Source organism: Maniola hyperantus, chromosome 20 (genome assembly GCF_902806685.2).
Source record: "Maniola hyperantus chromosome 20, iAphHyp1.2, whole genome shotgun sequence".
In the NCBI taxonomy this organism is placed as follows: Eukaryota; Metazoa; Arthropoda; class Insecta; order Lepidoptera; family Nymphalidae; genus Maniola; species Maniola hyperantus.
In genome coordinates, this window is record NC_048555.1 from 9,564,431 (window position 1) to 9,569,712 (window position 5,282).

The 5,282-nt window shown below is 40.4% G+C and overlaps 1 long non-coding RNA gene across 1 annotated transcript; it reads right to left on the reverse strand.

The window, feature by feature from the left end:
• Window positions 1-242: 242 nt before the first annotated feature.
• LOC117991912 (uncharacterized) lies at window positions 243-2,727 on the reverse strand. Its single transcript, XR_004674975.2, has 2 exons — window positions 2,597-2,727; window positions 243-1,412 (listed from the first exon to the last, which is right to left on the reverse strand). It is a non-coding gene; the product is annotated as an uncharacterized lncRNA (long non-coding RNA).
• Window positions 2,728-5,282: the final 2,555 nt, after the last annotated feature.

Genomic DNA, 5,282 nt, shown 5'->3' on the forward strand with positions numbered 1-5,282 from the left:
AGTGATTGATTATAGCCACAACAAAATTGCATCACAACATAATATCGTTGCATTGTACGTTTAAAAATACCAGTGTAAACAATCTATCTACAGATGCCGGCAAGAAGGATTGTACCTACCTACATCGAGTATTGTTCTAGTTTTCCGATATTTATGATGATTTTCTTTAGTCATTTATTTATGACAATGTTTCAATAGAATAAAAAATAGTTGATAGAGCTGAATTTAAATAAAATAAGTAAACAGTTGCAACTGATTTTATTATGCTTCATATTTTAAATGTTGTAAATATATAGACGAGTAAAATAGTACCTACATATTTTCACAATTTATCAGTTAGACGTAGCGTATCGTCATTTTGTTATCTGCCGCTGCCCAGTTCTGAAAATGTACTGAATTCTTGTACCCAACACAATCTTTTATATGCCTTGCATAATTTTAAGTTACAAATTAACATCGTACTGGCCACGTAAGTTCACTTACATAATATTATAATTCTCTAAATTAAAGGATAAATAACTTATTATCAATAATTATCAATAAAAATAACATTCATCATATTCTTCGGACCACATCTTCCTTGGGTTTCAAACTAATTACATAGTGATACCCGAAATCCCGACCATTCCCATTCGTGGTAGATATATGTAACTTTTTTTCTTGCTAATATTACCTAGGATTTCTGGTCCATCTAATACACAATTGGCATTACAAATATACTTGATATGGCTTCTATTCCATTCTTAATTATATTATATTTTTTTATAAGTGCCCTAGGGTGCCTGTTCAGTTCAGAAAACCGGAACGGAGATTTCCAAAAGACAAATTAGATAAATGTTACATAGATGACATGAAAAAAATTATCGCATCATCTATCAATATAATCAGATTTGTTTCCTGGAAATATCAATGTACGTGCAATGTACCTACTTAATCTGATTTGTTTGCTGGATTTATCTCCGCACCGCTCCACTAGGCACTCTTGTACCCATCAATCATAGACAAAATTTATTGTTCTAAGTTTCGGAATCATTTAACTCAGACCTTAGAAAACCATTTTATAATTGGAAATAGATAGGTACATTATATGGCATTTTGTACGTAGCAAACATTCTTTAACCCTTTCGACATTATGATAATAATAAAATCGTCTATCTATATTTATTATATTAATATTTTTGTACAAATTTCAAGAACTGGACTGGTCATAATTAATTAGGGTTGTTGAATTTGGGCATTTGATTGTTATCCGGCCCTTTAGGTAGTTCGGCCATCTTGTGGTGTTGTTCAGGAGGGTTCCCGATGGAGCCTGTCTGCTTCGGGTGTTCCTTTGTCTGGTGCTCGGGCGTCTTCGTGCTGGGAGGGTCTTCACAAAGGACCGTGGTTGCTAGCACCAGGATGCACAGGAATATCTACAAGTTTTAAGATTTTATAGTAATATGGTGAAAGCCTAGTGCTTAAGAGTCGGCCTCCTATTCGGAGGGTCGGGATTCGATTCCAGATTCCTATAAGTTTTCGAGATTATATGCGTTTTAAGAAATTGAATATCGCTTGATTTAACAGGAGTGCATGATCTGTGTTTTGCCGACTTCGCACCGGAAGGCGCAGTGTTGGAAGGCCCCCCACTAGGTGGACGGATGACATCAGACGAGTCACAGGAGCCGCTAGATTCTGGCGGCGCAAGACCGTGGCGTGTGGAAATCCCTACAAGAGACCTATGTCCGGCAGTGGACGTCTATCGGTGAAGGAAAACATCGTAAGGAGATCTGTAGAAGTTTTCAAAGTTGTGTAAAGTCTGCCAATACGCATTTAGCCAGTGCCAGCGTGGTAGACAAGGCAAACCACTGAGCAAGCTACTAATTCTAAAAGGACCCATGTTCAGTAGTGAGCCGGGGCGTGATCATGATGATGACGACACAATAACCTGGGATATGCCTACCTACCCGGCACCGTCGGAGAGAGATCAGGCGCAAGGCCACTGGCTAATGGCTGCTCTGCGCGAGGCACGGAGGTGTAACGTGTAACACTGTTAAGTTTTAATCCCGGGCTACTGAGTGAGGGAATAGAGGAGTGCATGATCTGCGTTTACAGTTGCACACACAGCACTCAATAGGTAACTCATAAGTCATACGGAGCTGAGAAGTCACTATTGAAATTGGCAGAAGTGGCCTAGTCAGTTAGGACTCAGGAGAAAGTTGACAACCTTCCTGGCGTAGTGGTGAGCGCTGTGATCTTAATAGTGGGAGGCCCCGGATTCGATTCCCGGCAGGTGAAATTTTGAATTTTATAATTTCTAAGTTTTATCTGGTCTGGACTGGTGGGATGCTTTGGCCATGGCAAGTAACCACCCAACTGGCAAAACCGTGCCGCCAAGCGATTTAGCGTTCCCGTAGGACGCCGTGTAGAAACCAAAGGGGTATGAAACTTACATACCCCTCCAAGTTAGCCCGCTACCATCTTAGCTTTAAATATAGAGTTGAGAACAATAAAGCTGTCAAGAATAAACACTTAACATCGACGCATAATCTTTTAAAAGATAAAATAATTAACGAACAAAATATAAGAATATAATATAGGTAAACAAGATATTACTTACCGGTATCCGAGACATCTTCTATGATTCCTATTATTTCTAGACTGACAGCGTATCTGTCTGGACGAACTTTTATACCAGCTTTCCTAACATCCTTTGTCACACGTTTTATTGAGAAAAAAAAAGTAACAATGGACTAATTAGTAATTGCCGAGTATTGCAGGCGGATTTACTGAGATTATAAGAAATTATATCGTCAAGATGTAGATAAGGAATCAATCAAATTGTCATAGTTATGTTATACTAGGAAATAAATGCAGGTACCTACGTCTGCTCAATGAATGTTTGAAAAAATCAGTCAAGTGCGAGTCGGACTTGCACACTAAGGATTCCGTACACGTACAAGAAATATAGACGATTCAAAAATACTTGTAAAAGTTTAATTGAATTTTTTTTTGTATGCAGTAAAGACTTTTCAATAAAATAAAATAAACTTCAATAAAGATTAGAACATAATATATTTATTTTGATAGTAATTAAGTAACTGGGCAAAAATATATAAGTGAGTTAGGTTTTCATTAATTTTGCGTCAATCACTTGTGTCCTCGCAACATGGGGTTGTCGTCTGTAACAATGAAAACATAACTTTTTACAATACTTAACTATTTTTACTTACCTACAAAAGGCGTGATAGCCTAGTGGTTAAGACGTCCGCCACCTAATCGGAGGTCGGGTGTTTGACTCCGGGCATGCACCTCTGGGCTGCCAGCCAGGTAACCTCCCAGTGTGGGTGCTGCTGGTCCCTTTTGGATATGTCCGAGGGGAAGAGCAGTATTCGGGCCGGTGCACCCCGGTAACATGGCTAATAATTTCTCTTCGGGGATATTGTTGGCCATGGGTAATGACCTGGCAGGGGGAAGGTTTCCCCGCGTGTCCCTCTGACTAGAAAAGGGCACAGTGGACGAGGCCGACGGAGGATAGGACGCGGGCGACGTGCATAGGATCGCGTTGTCGCCCGTTGGGTCCCCAGTGGAGGGTTGGCGCCGCTGGTTTTTAGTGGGTTGGTTAGCGGGATGACTTCCAGGGGGGAGGGGGGGGGGGAATGCGTACACGCATTTCTCAGCGATAAAAAAGGGCACGCACGTAATTAAAACCAGCCCAGAGGAAAGAAGTTAGGAAGTCTGCATCCCTGAGAGTTCTCCATAATGTTCTCAAAGGTGTGTAAAGTCTGCCAATCCGTATTTGGTCAGATTGATTTAATATCAAATCTGGCCTCTGGCACATTTTTGCGCCTTCTGGTTCAGCTACGTAGGTATTAGCCAGGCCCCAGACGATTCTAGATAATTATGCTAAGTGTACTTACATTGCTTTGGAGGGTACTGTTGTACATTTTCGGGTTCAGTATCTGAAATATAGTAACAAATGTTATTGGGTAAAAACTTCAATTAGGTTATAGGTAGACAGACAATCAACAATCAACAAGTCAATCCGTGGCTAAACCCTTCTCAATCTGGGAGGAAATCTGTACTTAGGTCGATTTCGTAAAACATGCATCAATCTTAATTACAATCTTAATTGTTGTGGTTGGCTGAATTTATGCTATTCTTAATGCAACATCGCATTGTAGCTAATAGTAAGCGAGCGTCAACCAATCAGAGGTGATTGCGATCGTGACACTGTAGCTGTCATTCTACCGCAATCGAGCAGCTGTGCTAAGTAGTGAGCCGGCGATGGGTTGATGATGATGATGACTTAGTCACCTACTTCTAATGTTATAGACATGTTACAGACGAAATTATCTGTGTTACAGACAAGTCAAGTTAATCCTTAGTACTTACTGATTGACTCGGTATCGCGGCTTTCTGTAAGACAAAGATACTTGATCAATTGTTAAAGACTAAAATACCTACTTATTAATATTATTCTTCTGATTAAAGGGAACCTCGAATACTCAAAATTAGGTAAGTATCTAATGTTAAAAATGAGAGGTATTTAGTACTTACGAGCTCCGGGCATATAGAAACCCTCGTCGATGACAACTGCAAAACAAAAAAAATACATTATTCCGGTGTCACCTTTACTTGAAAACTAGCAGTGCAATGTAATGCACAGTACTTAAAGCAGGATCCTTGACGCGACCTTCAGCACGATGACGCACTCACCGGAATTTGCGGGCGGCATAGAGATAGTATAAAATTCATCTAAAGGCGGGCGGAATACGCTAATTTGTATGAAGTTACATGCACGTTGAATATACCTACGCAAAGCGAAACACTTGTCGCTTCACTTCATTAATTAGCGCCGCTGCCGTCTGAAATTCCGGTGAATATTTCATTGTGCTTACAGACTATAGGTACTTACATCCTTCAGGATTTTCGGGGAAGGGATCTGAAAATAAAATTATGAAGTAAATATTGCATTCCGGTAAGCAGGTAAATTTTATTAATACAAGAGCATAATAATTTGTATCCTGTTGGATAATGCCATGTCCTTACATTTTTCTTCTATCTAGGCATGTAGCAGTTTTTAGCTCTACAGCCAGGTTGGAAAATCAAATGGTCAGAATTACCTGTGTAGTGAATTCCTAGCCTGCTCCACACGTTGGCCCCAACGCTGGCCCCAACACCCAACGTGTGGATCGGGAAATTAGCATTGGCCCCAACGTTGGCAAAGCTAATTTCCCGATCCACACGTTAGGCGGACAGTGTTTGGGCCAGCGTTGGGGCCAACGTGTGGAGCTGGCGTTAGA